The following is a 24,321-nucleotide window of genomic DNA, read 5'->3' as shown; positions in this document are numbered from 1 at the left end:
TCTCAAATGGTGTGGAATAAGTGATCTCTGTCTCAGAAATAATCTGACTTTTCTTTAAGTCCCCTTACTCCTTGGGGCACTCCTGCAGTCACTCAGGGTGACTCACAGAAGCAGATTTGGGGATAAGGTGGCCAGTGAGCCTCAAATGGACAGGTTGGGGGAGAAGCAGAAACCTGGCTCTGTCTCAGTGAGCAGGCTGCCTTCAAGCAAAGCAGTGAAAAGGGTAGAACTCGGCCCCCCACTGCTTCCTAAAAACTCATCCCAGCCCCAATCCCAGGAGTTTCGTCCTGCCCTCTGGTCAATCCTAAAGGAAATCAACCCTGAACATTCATTGGAAGGACTGATGCTGAAGCTGAAGCTCCAATACTTTGGCCATCTGATGCCAAGAGCCAACTCACTGGAAAAGACCTTGATACTGGGAAAGATAGAAGATGAAAGGAGAAGGGGGCAGCAGAGGATAAGATGGTTAGATAGCATCACCGACTCGATGGACATGAACTTGAGCAAACTCTGGGAGATAGCAGAGGACAGAGGAGCCTGGTGTGCTACAGTCCATGGGGCCACAAAGAGTCAGACATAACAGTGACTTAACAACAACTACTAGTCCTTCAGGCCACTGCATCAGGTCCTGCCCCACCCCACCCTCAGGGAGTGTCCAGTTCAGTCCCTTCTGAACATCTCCCTTCAGGATATCAGTGAGCCACAACTGTATCAAAAAGCTTTCAGAATGGAAAGAGTTCATTCACAAATTCACACTGGTGAGCAAAGGAACCTGACGTAAGAGTAATGGAGGGGTTGCAGGCTATGAGGCTGACTAGGGCTGGATGGGGAGGACTTGCCCATGAACCCAAGCTCACAGCATGCCTCAAACTCCGAACTAGCCCTGACCAGCAGCAGTTCAACAGCACCTGAGTTCCAGAATAACTGAGGTTCCCATGAATGTTTTCTGAAAAATGAAACTTCAACAGCCAAAACACTATTTTAACCACTTTAAAGTGGTTGCTCAAATGTGGCCCACAGTTTACTAATGCTTTAAAAAATACCCTTTTCCAAAAAAATAAAAATAAAAAATACCCTTTTCCCACTGAAGTGGTCATTATTAGGAGCTTTCCCTAAGGAATGAGACAACCATATGACTGTGGTTACTGTTTACTGTTTCTCTCTCCCTCCCCATGGCTTTTACTTTCCTGTTACCTACACATCTCTCTTTCTCTAGAAAAGACCTACCACCAACACCTGTCCAGGCAATTTATTTTCTTTTTCAGTGGGTTGAGAAATCAGATAGCCGCTTTTCTTAGAAAAGTGTACTAAACAAATGTCAACAGACTTTGAGGCTCTCAGAGAGATAAAGCACCCGGCTTAAATGCAGGGGTTTTGAAGTAGTTACTCCTACAGGTTCTGTTTTCACTAACTTCCAGTTCCAGAGGGAGAGAGGGCTCCAAGATTCACTGCACCTGGAATGTTCCTTGTGTATTGATGGCTTTATCATCCACCCTCTGGCCAGTAAGAGCCATCACTTCTATCGTTGTTACTATAACGCATGCAAGAGCCCCATGTTTTGCTCTTATTCTATTTGTTATGTGTAGCCCTGTTAGGTGAGTAGGGCTTCCTGGCTGGCACTACCAGTAAAGAATCCATCTGCCAATGCAGACGACGCAAGAGAAGTAGATTTGATCCCTGGGTAGGGAAGACACCCTGGAGGAGGAAATGGCAACCTGCTGTAGTAGTCTTGCCTGGAAAATTCCATGGACAGAGGAGCCTGGTGTGCTACAGTCCATGGGGTCTCAAAGAGTTAGACACGACTGAGCAACTGAGCCAGGTGAGCAACACCATGAGCCCCAGAGGGGCTGGAAGCTTTGCCTCCACGAGGAGCCTCATCTAATGGATGAGATACACAGCCCTGTGACACTTGACACTGAGCTGGCATCTTGCTGTCAGGCGTGTGGAGTGCTTCATAGACTTCCACCTCTCAGCACTGACAAAAGTATCTGTGCCCATGGCCACTTTATGGCACAACCAACAGGGGCCCTGAAAGGAGACTCCACAGAGAGAGCAGACAGAGCACTGCCCAGTGGACCGCCACCAGGCGCACACAGCCACCGGCGCCATCATCTGCCTGCTTGTGGAGGAACCGAAGAGCAACATTTGGAGAGGGCCCCTCGGCTGTGTTTGGAGTTGTTCTGAGCACTAATGATCTTACTCTGTGTTTTTCACCCTGTTGGGTTGGGACCCATGACTGGGTTGTGAAATCAGTTTAAGGGGCTGCAACTAGCATTTTTCTTTAAAAAATAAACAGAACAGAAAATACCCAAATGGATCACACAGAGTGTGTGTTATTTTCACAAAACTTTTGCTTCAGTTTTATATATCTGTTTGTAAGTGGTGATCAAAGAAGTTTGAAAGGCCGTGACCTTGTGCACATCCATCCTGAGACCCATCTTCCTGAGACCCATCCCTGCCACCCCCATACCCAACTGGGAAGCCAGTGGGAATCTGTTCAGAGCTCCACATCTGGCTTCACCTGGAAGGGATGGGAGTCAGGGAAGTCTTCCTGGAGGAGGCAGGGCTTACCATGGCACAAGCAGGAATAGAGAGGGAGCCGCAGGGCAGAAGGAAAGGTATGGGTAGTGTTCTGTGGTAATGAGTAAGGTGAACCAGGCCTGGGAGAGACTGGAATGGTTTAAACGCTTACTAAAGCGTAACTGGTTGATATCAAGGGCCTGAAGAAAACCAAAGAATGTGCTGTCTAAGGATGCTGGTGGAAGATAAAGCTCTTTGATCAGCAGATGAGGAAAACCTTGAGACCTGTGAGGAAAGGAAGTGACCCACAGTGATTACTCATCCTCAAGTGAGAAGACTGATTTTATTTCCCAGCAGTCCTCAGCAACGGGGCGGTTACATGAGAAATAAGCATTTCTGTTTCAAGGGAGGGAGGAAGAAGTAGATAGACCCACGCCTTCCCAGAGGTGAATGAGTATGAACTTGGCCTTCTTCTGCCTTCTACATTCACTCTACAACCATGCCCATGGCTTGATCTATCTCCTTCCCACCAGTGACTCCCTGAAAAACACCACTGGTCCAGGCCTGGAGATCCACATACTTGCTTGGTGTTTTCACCAGAAGCCTCCATTCAACAATCCCAAGAAGAATTATAGCAATCTCTGGCCCACTCCCCACCCCCCTTCCTGTATTACTGATTCTGGCTCATCCACCACCTACTCAAGCCGCCATCCAGGTCAGCACCTTGTGAGTCACCCCAGACTCCTTCCCCTCCCTCCTTGCTCCCCACCCAAGGTCATCATCCTGGCGACCTCTCCACTCCGCTTTGAATCTGTCCAGCTCAATCCCCTCCTGCCCTCACTATTGCAGCAGCCACCCACTGATCTTCCTGCGTTCTGTCATGGCCGCCTCCAGCCAAGTGGTTCTTCACCAAGATAAGCAACAGAATGACTTGGGGAGGTATTCAAAATCTAGACTCTGACTCAGTACATCTGGCCAGACTGAGCATGTATACTTTCGCAAAAGTGCTCCCAGGTGATTCTGATGTGTACCCTTCACTAAGAACCACTGCCTCCTCCTCCTCGTTATTAATAACAACAAAAACAACAATTAACATTTTTGGGGGCACTGACAGGTACTTCCTTGTGTAATCTTCATGACAAACTAGTGAGGTAAGAGCTATCACCTACTCCCATTTTACAGTTATTGACACTGAGGTACATAAGTCCCATGGCTGGTAAGGGGGATGACCAAACCATGACCCATCACTCCTAACCATTCTGCTCTCCACACCACTATATAGTCTTGGTGTGAGGCTCCCTCCTTAAGCCTCTTTAAACACAGTTCTAGAAAAAGATGGCAGCCTGGGGACACACTCGTGATCTCCCTCTCCATGCAACCTCCCACCAACAGCTTCTTAACTCTGAAAAGATTACCTTGATCAGTGTGGTAGTTTCATGGTGTACAGATACAAAAAAAACTCACTGAGATATATGCTTAAAATTTGTGACTTTATGTTCATTACTCCTCAATAAAAACGGACCCTGGAAAAGTCACTTAATTAAAAAAAACAAACCTAGCAAATGTGAAAGAGGAGGAAACTAGGAAGAAGCCGTCACAATGCTGGCAATTATGAAGAATTCTCTAGAAGTAAAACACATTTAAGAGTCAATTAAGGAAAGATCCCCAGAACTAACCTACAGGAAGTCATTAGAGAAGAGAAGACTTGGAGACGGCAACGACTGAACACAGGATTCCCTGCAAGATGAAGAATAAAAAACCCCAGTACAGGCTGATTTGTCTACAGTGGGGAGCATATAGCTGGGAGCTGTAGCAGCCACAGCAGCAAGGACACAGGGGCTCTGAGAATCCACAGGAATATCCTTGGGCCAGAGAATGGGGGATGCCCCCAAGTCAATAGCAGTGAGGGGCGTCTTCCTAAAGAAACCTCATGTAAGATTTCTGTACCAATAAGGAAGTCCAGCTTCATCAAATCCAGTTCCTGGTATATTTGGTGCTGATGAATACCAAGGGTCCCACTGGGGTCACTGGTGTTTCCAGCTCCCACTGTGCAGTCCAAGGGAGCAGGGCCTGACACAATGATTTTGAAGGCCATCCTAAAAGAGCAAAGAAAATTCTGAGAGGAAAAAGAACAACTGTGAAGTATACCTTATCACTAGCACTGATTAGATATATTGGGTTGGCCAAAAAGTTCACTTGGGTTTTTCTGTAACATCATACAAGAAAACCTAAACGAATTTTTTGGCCCACCCAATATTTAAGGAAAATGTGATCAGGACATATGGTGCTAGTGTAGTACCAAACAATTCACTGGGACACACCAGAGAATTCTGGAGCAGACTCAGGTATATACATGGAAATCTACTGTAAGATCCAGGTGGTATTTCAGATCAGGAGGGCAAGGATAAATAGGATGAAATGGCAACCCACTTCAGTATTCTTGCCTGGAGAATCCCATGGACGGAGGAGCCTGGTAGGCTACAGTCCATGGGGTCGCAAAGAGTCGGACATGACTGAGCGACTTCACTTCATCTATCCTTAGGGAAAAGAAAATTAAATCTTTAACTCACAACTCATGAAAATACAACAAATTCATCCAGATTTTAATGTAAAAATAAAAATCCCTCGAAAAAAAGAAAAAAAAAAAAATCCCAAAAAGATAAAATTAAAAGTATTAAGAGAGAATTTATCTCAATCTGTAATTCTGTAGCAGAGAACGCCTCTCTGTGCTTGACACAGAGACAGAAACCAGGCCAGGCCTAGAGATCCAGAGACTCCATCAACAGTCGCTCCCCCTCACCCCCAGCCCCTCCTCTTCCTGTATTCCCCATTCTGGCTCATCCTCTACCTGCTCCCTCTGCCCTCCATTAGCACCCTATGTGCTGCCCCAGATTCCTCTCCCTCCCTCTTCACTGCCTCACCAAGATCACCATTATCGTGGCCACCTCTACTCTGTCTGTAACTGCACAACTCAATTCTCTCCAAGGGGCCTCACTATGGGCCTTGTTTTGCCACCTTGGTACCAGTGCAAGGGCCACCAATGGGCTTCCCTGCTCCCAGCCACAGCCACCTCCACCTAGTGGCTTGGAAAGCCTATACAGGCTACCTTGACTGCATGGACATTTTAGTTTTACAAATGCTTAGTGAACAAAACTAAATGGCAAATGACAATCTAGGATAAAATATTTGTAATATAAAATAGACAAAGAGTTAACAGTCTGAATATACATTGAGTACTCTTTTCAATCAATAAGACAAAAAGAATAAACCACATTAAATTTTTTTTTAAATGCGACCCCATGGACTGTAGCCCACCAGGCTCCCCTGTCCATGGAATTCTCCAGGCAAGAATACTAGAGTGGGTCGCCATTCCCTTCTCCAGGGGATCTTCTTGACCCAAGGATCGAACCTTGGGTCTCTGGCATTGCAGGCAGATTCTTTACCATTTGAGCCACCAGGGAAGACCCTAGTAACACTAAATAATAATCAAATACAAATGAAATTTTAAAAAAGAATATACCAATAGAAAACTAGATTGAGTATACAATCAAACAATTTGTCAAGAGAATCACCAATGACTAACTGGCCTGTAAAAAAAGTCCAAAACAAACAAAGTCCAAGTAATAAAATAATAAGTAAAAATAAAGCAGTAACAACGAAACACTATTTTGCTTATCAAATTTGCAATTAAAAATAATAATATCTAATGTTGGGAAAGATGTAGTGAAAGAGATAGTCTCACAGGACTACAGAGCCTAAACTGATATAAACTTTCTGAAAGGCAACTGGGCAATGTATCAAAATCACTGAAAGTGTGCATATCCTTTGATCTAACAATTCTACTTAAAGACTAAAACCTAAGGATTAAAAATAAGGACATGCACAGAGTCAGTATTATATATAGGCCACCACTGTTGGTAACCTAAAGGGACAATAATAAGGAATTGGTTAAATTGTGGTAGGTATATAGTGAAATACCAGAGAGTCATTAATTTATTGACAAGGAAAACAGTCAACAACTTATTGCTAAGTATAAAAAGTCAGTCACAGAACAGTATGTAACGTATATGAACCCATTTGTGTAATGGAATGTGTATGTATATTTATATCCATGTGTGTGCACAGAAAAAAGATCTTAAAGGATATAACCAAAATAGTTTATAATATATATCTCTGACAAGCATTAATTAGTATGATTTATTTTCTTGTGTTTCCTACTTCTTTTACAAGAAACACACCAGTGTGATACAGACCTCTCCCGTCACCTGGTCTAGAATTCCCATTTGGCTCTGAGGGTCCTTATATGTAATATACGGCCCTCATCTGCAAATCCAAAAAGCGAAGGATTGAAAATACTCAAGTGGGAAAAAAATCCATAAAGTTCCAAAAAGCAAAACTTGAAATTGTCCCCTCACTGGCAATCATTTGCACAGCATTTACACTGTATTTACAACTATTTACATAGCATTTCCATTGTATTAGTTATTGCAAGTACTCTAGAGATGATTTAAAGTATACTGGAATTCCTGGAGGTCCAGTGGTTAGGACTCCATGTTTTCACTGTCAAGGCCTGGGTTCAATCCCTACTTGGGGAACTAAGATTTTACAAGCCAGGCCAAAAAAAAAAAAAAAAAAGTATGTGGGAAGATGTGCATAGGTTATATACAAATACTACACCTTTTTATACAGGCGACTTGAGCATCCATGAATCTTGGTAACTCCAGGGATGAGGAGAGAGCTCCCGGAACCAATGCCTGGACATGGAGGGACAATTCTGTATATTTCTGTGCTATTACAACTTTTCAAACTTAATGTTGTCTACTCAATTCTCTTGACTGTGGGTATAGTCTGTGTCTTACATTTCTTTTGTGTTCCTGTCAGAGCCTGAAAGAAAAAGTGTGAAACTGTTAGTCGCTCATTCATGTCAGACTCTTTGAGACCCCACAGACTGTAGTCCACCAGGCTCCTTTCTGTCCATGGAATTCTCCAGCAAAAATACTGGAATGGGTAGCTGTTCCTTTCTCCAGGGGGTCTTCTTGGCCCAGGGATCAAACCTGGGTCTTCCACAATGCAGGCACATTCTTTACCATCCAAGCCACAAGGGAAACCCCTTCTCAGTACCTAGTACATAGCAAGTTTCCAGCAAACAGCCCAAGGATGAGTATGTCATTTTTGTATCAGTACTTCTTGGGCTGCCCAAGCACGGGCTGATTGGCTCCACAGGTGTAGCATCCAAGCTGGGTTCCCAGCCAGGCTTGAGGCTGTGTGTTGTGGGCCACCTGTCAATCTGGTCTTGTGAAGATGCCTATTGTTGCTGCTAATTACTGTTGAGTGACGGGGCTGTTTGTTTAAAGCAAAGGTTACTGCTCCCACACTCAGAGGCATAGCCAATCCTGTGGCATCCTATAATTAATAAGTATTCCTTATGGTGAAAAGTTGGCTTTGATCCAACAGATCCCTTCCCACTCCTTCCGCCATCCTCATCCTATTTACAACTTCCCATCTTGGCCGTTGGAGGCCTCATCTGGAGAAGCACCCCCTTTATCCAAACTATGGGCCTTGTCAGAACAGCCTGGCATCCCTGGTGTCCCTAACCTGACCCACCAGCTCCTCCTTGTCCTCCTAAAGGATAACGTTTGCTCTCGTGTTTAAGCAAATCTACTTCCCAAGCAGCCCAGCCTGTAAGCCCAGAGGCTGAAAGAGTTCTAAGAGACCACTGTAGGAGTGACATGAGGAATTTTTTTCGTGTAAACTCAACAAGTAAATTTTCATGGTTGTCCATAATTTTTGCCCTCAGTACTCATTTCAGTTAAACTCTCTGGAGAAAAGAAAATACAAATGCCACTGGAAACAGAGGTGTCAAAGAGAGGACCAGTTGACTGCTTTTCTTCTCTTTGTACAGATATAAACAATCCAAGGTTCTGGAAGAAGCGGAGAGAGAAGGAAAGTCCTGGAGCACTTGCAATGAGCACTTGAGAGAGGCCAAGCTTAGATGCCACCATGGGAACCTTGAGCTAGTAGTTTACAGCCCCATGCCTCAGTTCCTCATCTGTAAATGGGACGATAATAGTGGAACTTGTTTCATAGACTTGTTGTGGGGATTAAATGAGTTCATGTGTATAAACTACTTTAAAACAGTGGCAAGCTAGAGGTGAACAAGATGTTAAGTGTTTGCCACTGATAATGTCACGGTGACAGCCATGTGCTGAGCACTGTCTGCCCTTCTGTAGCCCAGGATTTCTCAACACTGCTGACATTTTGGGCTGGATAACTCTTGTCGTGAACAGCTGTCCTGTGCCTTCATTGAGAGGATGTTTAGCAGCATCCGTGTCCTTCCTCTATCCACTGGATGCCAGCAGCACATCCCACCCCAGCCCCTCACTAAGTTGTGACAATGAAAAACATCCCCAAACATTGGTAAATACCCCCTGCTGGTGCCAGTGAGGGCAAAATGGCCCCCATTTGAGAACCACTGACATAGTCCTAGGGCTTCCCTGGTGGCTCAGCGGTAAAGAATCCACCTGGATTCTGGAGACTCAGGTTCAATCCCTGGGTCAGGAAGATCACCTGGAGTAGGAAATGGCAATCCACTCCAGTATTCTTGCCTGGGAAATCCCATGGACAGAGAAGGCTGGTGGGCTACAGTCCATGGTGCTGTGGAGTCAGACATGACCGAGTGACTAAACACTCATGACACAGTCCTATAAAAACCACTGCCAAGGAGAAGCTGTACCACATACTCTGACCTCACACCTCTGTGCAGGTTCCAGTGTGGGTCTAGACCTGGAAGCCCCTCATTGACGCCCCTTGCAGTCAGATGTAGGAGCTTCGGGTGGGGAAGTAAACAGTGGCCAACTTGTTTCTCTAGATGGCTACCCGCTTCTCTTCTTTCAGATAAACAGGAAACTGGAGTCTGGGCCATCTCCTAGCTGGGAGGTACCCTCGCCCTTGAGAGACAAGAGGGCGCAGGGAGGACAGGAGTCCAGGGGCTGACTTCGCTGGCAGCCTGTGGCTGTGGCCTTAGTGAAAGGGCATAGGCATGGCTACTGAGGCTCCTGGGAACACAGTCTAGCCCAGAGAGGCGGCCAGATAGGAAGCAGAACTGAAGCCCTCACCATGGCAGAGAAAACAGCCTTACCTAGTGAGGTCTCTGGGCACAAGAGGTGTAGCCCCACCTCTTCTCAGGAAACAAGTGGCCTCTGTACTTGATTCTGAAAAGAAGAACATAGCTCTCTTCATAAAATAGGCTTCTAACCGCTTAGCACTGTTAAAGTTTATCGTGCATTTATTTTGACCCAACATTTGCAACTGCTACAAACCCATCTATGGAGATATTAGCCCAGGTGTACAGCATTCACACGGGGCTATGGTGTACTCAAGTTTAGGCTTGGGACCTGATGCCTGGTTCAAATTCCAGACGCAGCACCACCAGATATGTGACCAAGGGAAAGTTACTGACCTCTTCTGTGGCTTAGTCCTTTTATTTGTGAAGCAGGGGCAATAACAAGGGCCTATACCTCAATCGGCTGATATAAGGGTTATGACTTTCCATATGCTAAGAACAATATCTGTGATCAATAAATGCTAGCTAAAAAAATAAATAAATAAATGCTAGCTATTGTGATATTCATTGTGCCCTTGATTAGTAACAGCTAAAAATCTGGAAATTTAAAACCATGTGGCACATCCATTCTATGGAATACTGGGCATCACTGAAAGAAAGTTGAACTGTATCTATTTAAATAATAGAACTTATTTAACAATAAAGGTCAAATTGTTAAATAATCAAAAGAGTTGCAGATAAGTACCTGTAGCTTGAGATTATTTATATATAAAAAGAGCTATATAGAAACGGACACGTCTTTATCTTCGTGGGAAATTTCTAGAACATTCAAGAAGCTGTTAGCAATAGTTGTCTAGGGAGTGGGAATAGATGACTAGAGAATTTTTGCTTTCTCCTGCAGTATTGTTAGAATTTCCTACTATGAGCCTGTATTTAAAAAAAATAATAGTTTTTTATTTTAAAAAAAAGATAAATATATATCCACTTCTGTGGAAACATTTTCAAGATATATTATGAAATCATTTTCACAAGTGGCAAAATATGAATGGTACAAGCCACAGGAACAAATCTCAGTTCACAAATTCAGATGTGCAAGAAATCAAACTTTAGTTTCTATAACTCAACACAGTGTTTATGGTGCGTTTCCATCCTGCCAACAGGAAGCTTAATGCTAGGTATGTCTGCACACTGAGAAGTGCCAGACATGGGACACTGGAGGCAGTTGTGAAGTGGGCTGAGGTCAGATCTAGTAACCTCTGCTGCTCTTGGCCGCTGTGGGCAGCCAGGGATCCTGGACCAGGCTGCCTGGGTCCCCCCAGCTTGGCCCCACCATGTGGCCATCACTCTCTGGGACCTCACTCCTGCCTGCCCAGGTGAACTGCTAGAAGGCAGGGCAGGGCTCCAGACACCTCAGATCTTTCTCCCCTCTGTCTCCTGCCCCCATCCGGTCTGCAGAGGGTAAGGCTGCAAAGAGTTGGGGTCTTGCCACCTAGGTGAAATCATTCTTCTATCTTGTTTCCAGTCAAAGCATTCATCCTGAGGAAGAGAATCCTTTTTCTTCCATGAGCTAGTCTACACATCCTAAAGTTTCCCTAAGTGTGCAAGCTTTTGACACACAAAAGCCAGAGACATCCGAAGGATGATTCCTTTTTCTAATCTGAAGAGCTGACTCAAGAGAGAGTCAGCTCCATGAATATGAGAGTAGAAAGGGGGAAAATTCAGGGAAGAAAAAAAGAGATTCCTTTCTTAAGTTTCATGCAAGCCACACATATGTGTAAATGCAAAATAGAAAGTCTGAACATTTCCAGCAATTAATTAGCCCATCAATACCTACCAGGAATGTAAACTTTTAAGACACGGGTAGGGATGGAAGAGGAGCTTTATCAGTATTAGTCTATGAATCTCTAACCTGCTTGGATTTCTAATGATTAAGCTATATTCAGTATTGCTTATATAATCCATTATTTTAAATAAATAATATCCATACATTTTTTACCTTCAGCCTGGGGATAGAAGGTGATGAAGGTGACACCTGTCTGGCACACTGGTGCCTTGGGAAGCTAAATTTGCATGATGGGTTGAGGTGCCTGAACTCTTTCTAAAGGGAGGAGGAAATAGGTACAATGAGCTGACCCAGAGACAAAAGCTTTGCTCTGTGGAATGGAGGAGGTAATTCTAAGCTAGGATGGTAGTTGTGATTTATAGATGTACCTGTGGAGTTGAAACTGATGGCTCTGTAAGGCAATAGGGGTACCAGAAGCCCCATGGCCCTGCTCTGATACTAGAGAGCTGGCTGACTTCATGCCAACAGGACTGTCAGTGGCTCCTAGCAGGTGCAGTGTGCCTGATGGGTGTGTTAATGTCCAGCAGATCTGATAGCTCCATGGGGTGTGGCAGGGGCAAAGGGAGGTTGCAGAGCTGGAAAAAGGGAAAAGATAGTGGGAGTGGGGGTAGGGGGTTAAACTAACCTTATCCATCAGCACATGGGAAACACACACCCTGAGGATCCCCAAAATGATCATGGGGTGAGCAAGTGGGAACCAGGCAGGACCTAGGATCTCGCACTGGCAAGTAGGAGCAAGAGTCAGAGACATTCGGCTGGGCTCTAATGACGTGACAGATAAAGTCCAGGTGTGTGCACAGGTGGGGAGCACAGGCGATGGAGCCACAGTGTCTATACGGGAGAGGTCAGGGAAGGTCTCCTGAGTCAGCTGACACAGGTAACTCAGAGTGGGTGGGAAGGGTGGAGGATGTGAGGAACCCTGTATGCAAAGGCCAGAACTGTGAGGGAGTGAGCCGGGGTTTAGGGGAACTGAAAGTAGCTCAGGGCGAATACAGGGTAATGGTTAAGAGGCCACAAAGTTTGTGTTCCATGGTAAGGAATTTGAACTTTATCCTACAGGCAGTGGTGACACTCAGAAGGGCACTTTAAGCAGGGAAATTGGGATGATCAAAGCACTAGGAAAGCTTTTTCACTGCCACACTCCCACCACTCCTAGCTAATTCCCACCCAGTTGTGCAGTCTGAGTGTTGCTTCCTCCAGGAAGTTGTTCTTTGGCCAGCCCTTGAACTTAGCTAACCCTCAATTAAAGCTTCTAGGGGTTCCCAAGCACCCCCCAATCTCTAACACTGTGTCATGCTCTCCTGTGTCCTCTATATTTTCTCTCCCCTCATATACTGGGAGTGCTGAAGGCAAGGGACTGTGCCTTCTGGGTGTCTTTTCTATGTTGTATCCCCAGGATCCGGCACAATGCCTGACACGTAAGTACACAATATGAATTTAATGGGAAAACAAAAACTGTTATGGTTTCCAGCCTAAGCTGGAGTATAGGTTTGAAAGGGAGGAGAGGGGACCAGAGAGAGGGTTCTTGCAACAGTTTAAGAAATGATGAGGGCCTGTCCAAGGCAGTAGTGGAAGAACTGGAGAGCAGCGAGTGACTGGGGAAATACTTAGGGAGCAGAACCGACAGGCCTGGGTGATTAGACGATGGAAGTAAGGGAACTGGATAAGCGGGAGAAGAGCTCCTGGGCTTCTGGTTTAAGTGGTTAGGTGGATGAAGGATTAACCAAGACTGGCTATTCTGGAAGAGAAGGCAATGTGTGGAGGAAAATGATGAGATCTGCCAGTGACATGCCTATAAGCATACTGGTGAAGAGGTACAAAGGGAAGCTAGACTCATAGAACTGGAGCCCAGGACGGATAGCTGGACTAGACAGAGACTTGGAAGCTGTCAGCCTGCAGGTGATGGCTAAAGACCAGGGAAGGGATAAGATCACCCAGAGAGTGAAGGAGCACATGAAACAAGGACACCCAACTATAAGAGGTGGGCTGAGGGGGAACTATGGAGAGAAAATCAGACATGAGAGAGGGAGAGATAACAGAGTTGTAGCACAGCTATTGGGGGAGAAGTGTCTCCAAGGACTAGCAAATAGGGTCCAACAGTATGGAGAAACTAACAACCCAACCAGGCCCCTCATGCAGTTGAAGAAACTGAGACCCAGGAAGGCTGACTGAGGTGTTGGAGCCCGCAAGCCATCACTGCCCATGATCACACAGATCAGTGGCTATTGTATTATGATCTCTGGACTCCTGTGGGCAGCGGGGTGGCGGCGGAGGTGGGGGCGGGGGGAGTCCATAATAATACCAAGACTTTTTTGTAGTGTTCACTTTGTTGACATTTGTACTAACACTAAAGCAACAAGAGATGAAACTGCTGGGGCCTTAACACAAATCAACAAAGTCATATTCTTCATTCCCAAGCACTTATGTTTTAATAAAAAGGTCAATTTCACCTAAGAATGTCTATAATGGAGCAATAATTATTAATCTTATTAAAACATGACCCTTGAGTACACATCTTGTTATGAGCCTGTGCACAAATCACTTGGGCTGAAGTACTGGACGCATTTATGTTATTGTTTGCATAGATAGCTAAACTACCTGCTTTTGGGGGGGAACATCATTTTTATTAGAAAGAACAATTGACAAACTTTGATAATTCAGACTTGGGTATTGGAAGACGGGTTCTCAAAAATGAAGTGAACTTGTCAAATCAAGAAACCGCTAGTATTTTTTTCCGATAGAATTTGAGCTGTCAAGTGAAAACTGTTGAAAGAATGAGCTTGACAGCTTCCCAATATCTACACTTGGTGATGAAATTAGTGGTAATAATAACAAATGTGGTATTTTGAACTGAAATGTGTCTACATTCAGAAGATTTGCCTAAATCACTGAGCCATTATTTTCCAATGACCAATGCATGATGTTAGAAAATCAGGCATGAATAAAAGACCCATTCAACACACAAGACAGACCAACAGACTTTACTATAGCTGCTGTTTAGTCACCAAGAAGTGTTTGACTCTTTGTGATCCTATGAACTGTAGCCTGCCAGGCTCCTCTGTCCATGGGATTTTCCAGGCAAAACAGTGGAATGGACTGTCATTTCCTTCTCCAGGGCATCCTCCTGACCCAGGGATCGAACTCATGTCTCCTGCACTGCAGGAGCCACATTACTTTACCTTTAGCTCATTACTTTACCACATTAGCTCACTTTACCGCTGAGCCACAAGGAAGCCCTAATATAACTGAGTATGAGAAATTCACTGATATGGTTTCAGATCTCACACTGCAACTAACCTTTCAGAAAATGCCATCTGTCCAATTCTGATGACATATCAAAAAACATATCCACGGAGTAGGAAATGGCAACCCACTTCAGTATTCTTACCTGGAAAATTACATGGGCGGAGGAACCTGGCAGACTATAGTCCAGGGGGTCACAAAAGAGTCGGACATGAGTCAGTGACTGAGCCCACACACACACAATGTATAATATATAATTTTTACTGCTGTGTAAAGCAAATAAAGGTCTTTATCAAAATATTATGACTTCAAATTAAAAGATATCCACAATTATCTGAAAAGACTCTTAAAATACTCTTACTTTTTCCAAATACGAATCTATATGAAGCTGAATTTCATTCATCTACTCCAAGGAAAGCAATATATTATTGAATACAAAAGCAGGCATGAGAATCCGGCTGTCTTCTATTAAGCTATTCATTAAAGAGATTTGCTGGGACTTCCTTGGTGGTCCAGTGATGCTTCCAACGAAGGGGGCGTGGGTTCAATCCCTGGTCTAGAAACTAAGATCCCACATGCTACACGGAGCAGCCTGGAGAGAAAAAAAAAAAGAGAGAGATTTGCAAAACTATAAACAATACAACTGTTCTTTTTTCTTTTAGAAAATATATTTTTATAAGAAGTATGCTAACATGTAAAAAATTTGTTACTGTTATTTTAAAATAATAAACAACTAATTTTAAAGCCTAAGTTTTTAAGTTTTTTTCATATTTGTACTATGGTAAATATCTATAGCTACAATCCACATAAATAAAAGTATTTAAAGTCCTCAGTAATTTTTATGAGCATAATAAGGGTCCCAAGACCGAAACATTTGAGAACTGTAGATACAGAACACCTGGTTCCTGACTCCCAGTTCTTTGGGCTTGTTTCCAGCACACCTATCCCTCCCACTCACTTCTCCACAGAAAAAGAATTATAAAACACCTAAAAATAAAATCAAAAACAACACCTAGCTGAAGAAGAGATAAGGGAGCAAGCACAATGAGCTAAAGAGAGAATAAGATACTTTCCTTCCCTTCAATATAATGTTCCTTTAAGGTTACACACCAGAGCCTGGTAAGGCAGTTCTCCCAGGCGAGGCTGGGTTCACCCACAACCCCTCCCTGCCACCTGCGGTAGCAGACAGACTAGGGGCAGAGGGAAGAGAGCAAGTTCAGGTGTTTTATCTCCCTCACACTCAGTACCTGAATTGATACAGCGAATGATTAAGACAGGTGGGGCCGTTTTTTATTAGTCACGATTTACAGGGGAGGAAGCAGAGGTCTATACCTTGACTAATACCAGTAACTAAATCACAGATGGGAGCAGCAGCCTCCAGATTGCAATCCAGGTTTCCCTCCAGGCGGCACTCACTTTAAGATGTCTCCCATCCCCACTCAAGGCCAGAGGTCCGTCACTAAAATGCATTATTTTACCTGTTAAATAAGGTCTTATAAGTCACATAAAATTCTTTTTTAATCTTTTGTCCATTCTTTTGGGTAACTGGCCTTCTTAATAAGATGAAAATGATCCTTTATTTTTCAACTACAAAACTAGTTTAAAACTGATTAAAAAGTAAAACAATGAAATAGAAGACAAAAAAAATAGAGATAACACAAAAGCTGGTTATTAGAAAATGGACCTCTAACAAAACTAATCATAAACAAAAGGCATGAGGGACTTCCCTGGCAGTCCAGTGGTTAAGTTTCACGCTTCCACTGCAGGGGGTGTTAAGTTCCATCTCTGGTTGAGAAACTAAGATCCCATACAGGGCACATCGTGGCCAAAAAAAAAAAAAAATTCTGGGAATGAAGAAAAGAAGATTAAATACAGTATATATGGAAAAAAGACTGAAAATTTTATGCTAGTAATTTTAAGGTTTTTACTTTTTATAAAAAATTTTAAATGACCAAAACTGACTAGAGGAGAAGTTAACATTTTTAGTGATACTAATAATACTCTGAAAGTATCCTTTTAAAATGCAAACCCCTGGGACTTCCCTGGTGGTCCAGTGGCTAAGATGCCATGCTCCCAATGCAGGGGCCCTGGGTTTGATCCCTGGTCAGGGAACTTTATCCCACCTGCCACAACTACGACCCAGTGCAGCCAGATAATTAAACAAAAACTTAAAAAAAAAAAAAATTAAAATGCAAACCCCTCAGGGCAGGAAGTGCTAGTGAGTTGTTCCTCACCTTTCTTTTTGTGACAAAACAAGAGTTTCTGGAGCCCAGGCCTGTCTGTCTGGTTGGAAGGAAAGAGGGTACAGAGGAAGGGCTGGCACGGCTCTGTGTTTAGCGACCCTGGTCAGCCTGGACTCAGATTATCCCAAGGCCAAAGCTGGCTGCTAGCACATCCCCTGCTGATTTTCCCAAGACTAGAACCTTAAACACTTGAATCTCAGTCCCAGAAGGAAACAGAGACATCCCTGTCAATCTGGCTCTGCCCAGCTCCAAGGCCCTGGCTACAAGCCCCTCATCCTTTTCCCCTTCCCTCCCCTCCTCACTTCTCCCTCTCTCCTTTCTCCTCCTCTTCCTCCCTCTCTCCTCTCCCTCCCCCCACCCCCATATTCTGCTGGATGACAGAGTAGCTCAAGGTATGGCTGCAGGCATATCAGGTGCTACACCAGCTCTCCTCACTCCCACCTCCTGGTACTTCCAGCCAGAGGAGTTGTGACAAATAGGTGGAGTCCTGAGGCCCAACCCTCAGCCTGTCTTGGCTCATGTCCCAAACTTATTTCTGAATCTGACGTCAGAATCAGACCAAGAAGAGGTCTGAGGGGTGTGGTACTATGTGCGGTAAAGGGAGATAGTTGTCGAGCTCTGACCCCGGTCATGGAGTTACTGCAAGAGATCTACCATTTATACCTTGCTCTGTGGCCCATATGAGTGTCCCATATTACAGAAGCACTACTGTGTCTCAAATTTGTCAATGCAGCCAGATAAATAAAAATTAAATCTATTTAAACGCTCCCCCTGGCTTGTGACTGCAGCCATGAAATTAAAAGACACTTGCTCCTTGGAAGAAAAGCTATGACAAACCTAGGCAGTGTATTAAAAAGCAGAGACATTACTTTGCCAACAAAGGTCCGTATAATCAAAAGCTATGGATGTGAGAGTTGAACCATAAAGAAAGCTGAGCACTGAAGAATTGATACTTCTGAACTGTGGTGTTGGAGAAGACTCTTGAGAGCCCCTTGGACGGCAAGGAGATCAAACCAGTCAATCCTAAAGGGAATCAGTCCTGAATATTTATTGGAAGGACTGATGCTGAAGCTGAAGCTCCAATACTTTGACCACCTGATGCAAAGAACTGACTCACTGGAATAGACCCTGATGCTGGGAAAGACTGAAGGCAGGAGAAGGGGACAACAGAGGATGAGATGGTTGGATGGCATCACCAACTCAATGGATATGAGTTTGAGCAAGCTCCGGGAGTTGATGATGGACAGGGAAGCCTGGCATGCTGCAGTCCATGGGGTCACAAAAAGTCGGATATGACTGAGCGACTAAATTGTACTGAAGTGTTACCCAGTCCATACCAGCTTGTGAACTAGCACTATCTTAAGCAACAGACACTAGAAGCACCACCTCTATGTGTGCACACGTGTCTGTGTGTGTTTGTGTGTGGAGGGGTGAAAATACCTTGGGTATTTTAATGAGAGAAAAGGTGACCCCTTTCAGAAAAAGGATAGGGATGACCAGTGTACCCAATTAGCTGGGACTAGTGTTATTCTGAGTTGCTGACACTCTCTTCCACCCCCAGTGCAGATGAAGTCTCTAAGAATGAAGTGTGATGGGGCAGGTGCTGTGGCCAAGTTACGATGTCTCCTTATGGTCTTATCCATGGGGGTGGGAATGGGAAAAAGGCCACAGCACAGAGTTGAGTTTAGGCAGAAAGGGCTCCTTTGTGAACCTGCTAATGAGTTAGTCCTTGACTGACTCAAGCACCTGGCAGCCCCTAAGGCAGGCTCTTCAGTGGACTCCTTACCTTGCTAAAATCTCAGGAGTGGGATGGGTTGTGGAAGGCAGATACTCACTGTAACCTCCAACTTCTGCTGACTGCCTGGTCAGGAGTGACCAGCCTGTCCAGATAACAGATGACTGATGCAGCACTGACCCTAACCACACCCAAGGCCAGGAACTTGATCAGGCATGTTCAAGTGCATTAATGGACACAGTGGGTTGCAAAATTAAAATCTGGACCATATCAGATGTTTGGCAGTCCTTACCAAAGTCAGCCTCTAGTGAGAATGTGAACAGGAATCCAGAATCAAAGACCTAAAAACCAACAAAAGACATGCCACCCCATGGACATTTCCCAGTCCAGGTTGGTATTATGATTTGAAAGGCCCTAAGGAAGGTCCCCAGGTTCCCCTTCCTATCTAATGAAATAATGCCTAAAATTTACAAATTAGACCCCTCTTCCTTTCACTGCACTCCCTCTACTTTGGGCAGGGCTGGGTGGAGTTGGAAGGAGCTGGGACCAGTGTTATTCTGAGTTGCTGACACTCTCTTCCACCCCCAGTGCAGATGAAGGCTCTGAGAATGAAGTGTGATGGGGCAGGTGCAAGAGTAGACAGAAGTAATGATGAGGAAGTAACTTTCTAATAATGCCTACAACTGACTCTATTGACAATCTAGACTTTTAGGTCTCTCTCCCTAACCCCACCAAACACATCTGGGTTCCCTCTTTGGAAACAGTGAGCTGCTTCTTCAAAGTACCCATCACTCCCTGCCACCCAAGACCTACGAGGTAGGATACTTTCAGGATAGGCTCTATGTAGGCTCAAAGACCATGTAGTAGTGATTAACTCAAAACCTCCCTCTGTGGGTTCCTCTGTATAAATGGTGACATAGTAGAAAGCCTGGTGTATTTTGACGTGATCTGTCAGACTCTTAGAAGTCCTCCTTCCAAAAATATCCTCCTTGCTCCAGACCTACCTGGCACCGAAAATTTCACCATTAGAGGTACTTAAAAGTAATTCAGTAGGTCTCTTGGAAAACAAAAAGATTTCCTGATTCAGGGTAGGGGTGGGGGATTAGCAAGGAGAAGTCACATAAGAACAAATCAGTGGTAGCCTCTGAATTACTATGCACCACCTGAAGGGTTTAGAGGTAGCAATCCAGTGTGGGAAGAGGAGTTGGGGTGGGGAAGCAGGAGGGCTGGAGGGTCTGAAGTCATTTTTCATAGTGAATATAGGGGTTTTGATTACATTATATATTTATATATAAATATATATATTTATATATATATGGGTGGGTGGCTTTGGCGAGTGGGACTGATAGAGACCTGGGATGCTCAAGACTCCTCCATAAACCATACCATGATGCTAACACTGCAACAAGAGAAACAAGCAGAGCTCTAAGACCAAGGAAATCAAGACACAGGAGTCCTGGACTTGGGGGCAGGGGTGCGGTTGGAAGAGAACACCAAATTCAATCCCTCCCCCTCTTGGTCACTTTGCTTGTCAGAGGCAGGCAAACACCCCAAGGCTCAGCTGAGAAATACCCAAGAGGGTCCTGAGTCCTCAGAATTCTCTGCAGGGTCCCCTCCCTGGAGGAGGCCTTGAACAGGAGTGCGGACCCAGGCCAAGAAAAGGCAGAAGGGCAGAGTAAACTGTGGACTGTCTGGTCACGTGATGAGCTCTCATTGCTTCCTGTCGTTTAATTTCTGTCCCCCTCCTCCTCTGATCTCTCCCCCTCCTCCTTTCCCCTCCCTCTGCTCTGTTTTCACTTGGTTAAAATAGATGCAAACTCTGGTCTTTTCTATTTTTAATACCTAGCCATTACATAATCCACACTGTAATTGCTGACTTGAAAAAGTACTGGCAACAGTAGAAAATCCCCCGAGTTTTAAACAGGAAAAGGATTATTACAGCACAAAAGGCAGTTTTACTGACTGGTAAACCGTCTGTAGTCGTCACTTGCCAGTAGAAGTCACATGGGCCTTGGGAAACACTCTCCTCATCTCAGGGAAAGCAGGCTGGGGGAAGGGAAGAAACGCAGCCTCGGCTGGGAGGGGGAGGCTTTGTGTGGCGAGGCAGGGGGTGGGACCGTGCCCTGGAGCTCCTGCTGGGCCCGGTCCAGAGGGGAGGGAGGAAGGAGTGAGCTTCAGGATACCCGTCCCCTCCTCCCAGGGCCACCTTTTACTGCATTTGTTTCTGGTTAAGACAGTCAAGTCTCCAACATCCCCAACTTCCTCATTGACTGCCTGGGCCTTCCTACAGTCTCCAACACATTTCTGGGCAAACCTGAGTGAGGGTGGACTATCCCAGTTAAATAGATGATTTCATAAAGACAAAGGAGCAAGCAAGACTGCTTGTTAATCACACAGATCTGACCCACTCCTCTGCAAGGCTTTCCACTGATTAAGTCAACCACCACACTATTTAATTCCTCAGTAAAATGCTCTAATAACAACATAAGCACTAAAGGTTTGATAAAGGCTTTCCCAACCAAATTGAAATTAACTATCTCATTTAAGACAAAAATCCGGGACTTCCCTGGTGGTCTAGAGGCTAAGACTCTGTGCTCCCAATGCAGGGGGCCAGGGTTCAATCCCTGGTCAGGGAACTTGATCCCACATGCTGCAGCTAAGGCTGGGAACAGCCAAATAAATAAATAAAATAAATAAATATTAAAAAAAAAAAAAAAAGACAAAAATCCTCTGTGTGTTGGGGGTGTGGGTAGTGTAGGAAATACAAAGGGGATAGGGACAGCTTTCCCTGCTTTTGCCAATTCTGCCACAATCCTAACCCCAATAATCAAGGAGGATCAGTCCAATCCGTATAACTATTCATGGCAATTCATTCCATAAACATTTGCTGAATGCCATATGCTGGACTAGTTGTTTGGGGATAAAACCTTTAGTAAAATCGTTGCCTTCATGGAACTACCAGGTCAATGAGGGAGACAGAGACATTAATCAAACTATTACATGATTAATCAAAATATTACACATCATTACTAACTATGATGATGTATTATAAGGGAAAAGCATAGAACACTAGGGTCACTTAGAACAGAAGGACCAGATAGGGCCTGAGGGTTCCTAGGTACCTAGGGACTTCACGGAGAAGGCACTGGCACCCCACTCCAGTACTCTTGCCTGGAAAATCCCAAGGATGGAGGAGCCTGGTAGGCTGCTGTCCATGGGGTCGCTATGAGTCGGACACAACTGAGTGATTTCACTTTCACTTTTCACTTTCATGCATTGGAGAAGGAAATGGCAACCCACTCCAGTGTTCTTGCCTGGAAGGCTTCTGTCTATGCGGCTGCACAGAGTCGGACACGACTGAAGCAACTTAGCAGCAGGGACTTCAGGGTTCTTTAAATTCAGCATCCCATCTTCCCATTTCCTCCCTCCTTCCTGTTTTTTCCATATAGAGAAGATAATGCTAGGTTCCTTATGGTCTCACTTGATTCACATAGCAAACTAAAAATTTAGCACTGTAAGACAAAAGGTCATGTTAAGAAAAACCAAACCACACTTTACAATGAGAACTATACATAATTCATAACACAAATTAAGACTCAACTGGCTACAGGTGTCAAAAATCAAAATCAAACTTTCAAAATGAAAAAAAAAGGGGGTAGGGGGAAGCCTAGACCCATGTAAATGAGACATCCAGACTTAGACTAGCTTCAGGCATGATTAGATCTCTGGTGCTCAAAAGATGTCATTAGTCTCCGTTACTCAATCTCACAGCTCAGCTTTCACCTGTGTTGTCTTCAGAATTTCCCCCCCGAGGTAGCAAGATGGTCACCAACAACCTCAGGATTACATACATTCTAGAGGCTTAGCAACCTAGTTGGAAAAGAAATGAGAATTCATTTAACAGTTTCAATGAAAATCCAGAGTCCCAACTGGTCTGAATTTTGAGACCATGCCATTCTCTGACTGGCACAGTTAGGTGTCCTCCACCTAGAGCCAAAGAATGGACTTAACTCCACCATAAGTGATCTGAGAATAAGAAGGAGGTGATCCCTCAAAGGAAAATCAAGGTGCTCTTATCTAAGAAGGGAGAATGATGCTGGGCAGTCAAAGCCCACGATCTCTACTGTCCTCAAAGTTTGTAATTAAGTGGATGTTAAGAAGAAACAACAGGTTCTTCCATCAACTGGGTCTTTCTTCCTGAGGAATGAGCAAGAGTGCTTATTTAGTGTGGCACTGGCTGGATCTGCCCTGTTCCCAATCCAGCTACATGGAGACCTTGGCATCTTTAGGGCACTCACTGGAGTCTTAATATTCGTTGAGGTACTTGCTCAGAGCAGTCTTCAAGTCTCACACCTTGTGAAAAACTTCTCCTTCTCCTCCCTTCATTCCCTACTCAGTGCTGGCAGGGCTGTGAAGGCCACAGCTCTCTTTGGCTTTGAGAAGTGTCCTCAGAGTCTGTGTAAATTACATGAAAGAAAAGGAATGACCAGCCCTTTGTTGGGAAGTTTTGCTTCCCTTCTGGAGTCTGAATTGAAAACGGCTTCCACTGGGCAGGAAGGGGAGTATCAGGATAGTTCCTGGAGCATCCAACCAATAGACCTCCATAGAAAAGATCTTCAGGTAGGGAGTGGATCACTGTCAAACATTCTACGAGTTACACAGCACTACAGCAATCATATGTCAGCTGCAACCACCCTGTCCATGTCCTTATAAAAGCTGCCTGGACTCCCCTATCCAATACCCTCCCATAATTTTTACAAATTCCCAGCAGCTAATGCTTTTTTTTCCCCTTCATGGGCTCTGAAATCACTGCAGATGGTGACTGCAGCCATGAAATTAAAAAGACACTTGCTTCTTGGAAGAAAGCTATGACAAACCTAGACAGCATATTAACATGCAGAGACATTACTTTGCCAACAAAGGTCCGTCTAGTCAAAGCTATGGTTTTTCCAGTAGTCATGTACGGATGTGAGAGTTGGACCATAAAGAAAGCTGAGTGCTGAAGAACTGATGCTTTTGAACTGTGGTGTTGGAGAAGACTCTTGAGAGTCCCATGGACAGCAAGGAGATCAAATTAGTCAATCCAAAAGGAAATCAACCCTCATTGGAAGGACTAATGCTGAACTGAAGCTCCAGTATTTTGGCCACCTGATGCAAAGAGCCAATTCATTAGAAAAGACCTGGATGCTGGGAAAGATTGAGGACAGGAGAAGGGGATGACAGAGGATGAGATGGTTTGATGGCATCACCAACTCAATGGACATGAGTTTGAGCAAGCTCCAGGAGATGGTGAAGGACAGGAAAGCCTGGCCTGCTGCAGTCCATGGGGTCGCATAGAGTCGGACTCAACTGAGCAACTAGAGAAGCCATCACATTGAGAAGCCCATGTCCCTCAACAAAGAATAGCCCATGTGGAGCAATGAAGACTCAGCAAAGCCAAAAATAAATAAATAAATACAGTTTTAAAAAAAGAAGACAGCCTTAAATATTGTTCAACCTAAATGAATCCTCTAATAAAACTTAAGACAAGATGAATACATTCCAAATCAAATAAATGAAAACATTAAAAAAATAAATAAATAAGTAGGGGTCTTCCCTGGCAGTCCAGTGGTTAAGAATCCACTTTGCAATGCAAGGGATACTGATTCAAACCCTGGTTTGGGATGATCCCACA

At 44.5% G+C, this 24,321-nt stretch overlaps 1 long non-coding RNA gene across 18 annotated transcripts in view; it reads right to left on the bottom strand.

The window, feature by feature from the left end:
* LOC122703329 overlaps positions 1 to 24,321 on the bottom strand; it is a 96,746-nt gene that overhangs the window by 24,275 nt on the left and 48,150 nt on the right. For 11 of the 18 annotated variants that reach the window (XR_006343453.1, XR_006343443.1, XR_006343446.1 and 8 more), the window contains 3 exons: positions 15,031 to 15,261; positions 9,659 to 9,731; positions 5,932 to 7,404 (listed from right to left, as the gene is read on the bottom strand). This is a non-coding gene — a long non-coding RNA (uncharacterized LOC122703329). Of the gene's footprint in view, positions 1 to 488; positions 4,617 to 5,931; positions 7,405 to 9,658; positions 9,732 to 15,030; positions 15,262 to 24,321 lie in introns of those variants that run through there. The other 7 variants (XR_006343448.1, XR_006343445.1, XR_006343444.1 and 4 more) reach the window with 7 other exon arrangements.

This window comes from Cervus elaphus, chromosome 11, assembly GCF_910594005.1.
Source record: "Cervus elaphus chromosome 11, mCerEla1.1, whole genome shotgun sequence".
NCBI lineage: Eukaryota > Metazoa > Chordata > Mammalia > Artiodactyla > Cervidae > Cervus > Cervus elaphus.
This window is presented reverse-complemented; position numbering and strand designations above follow the sequence as displayed.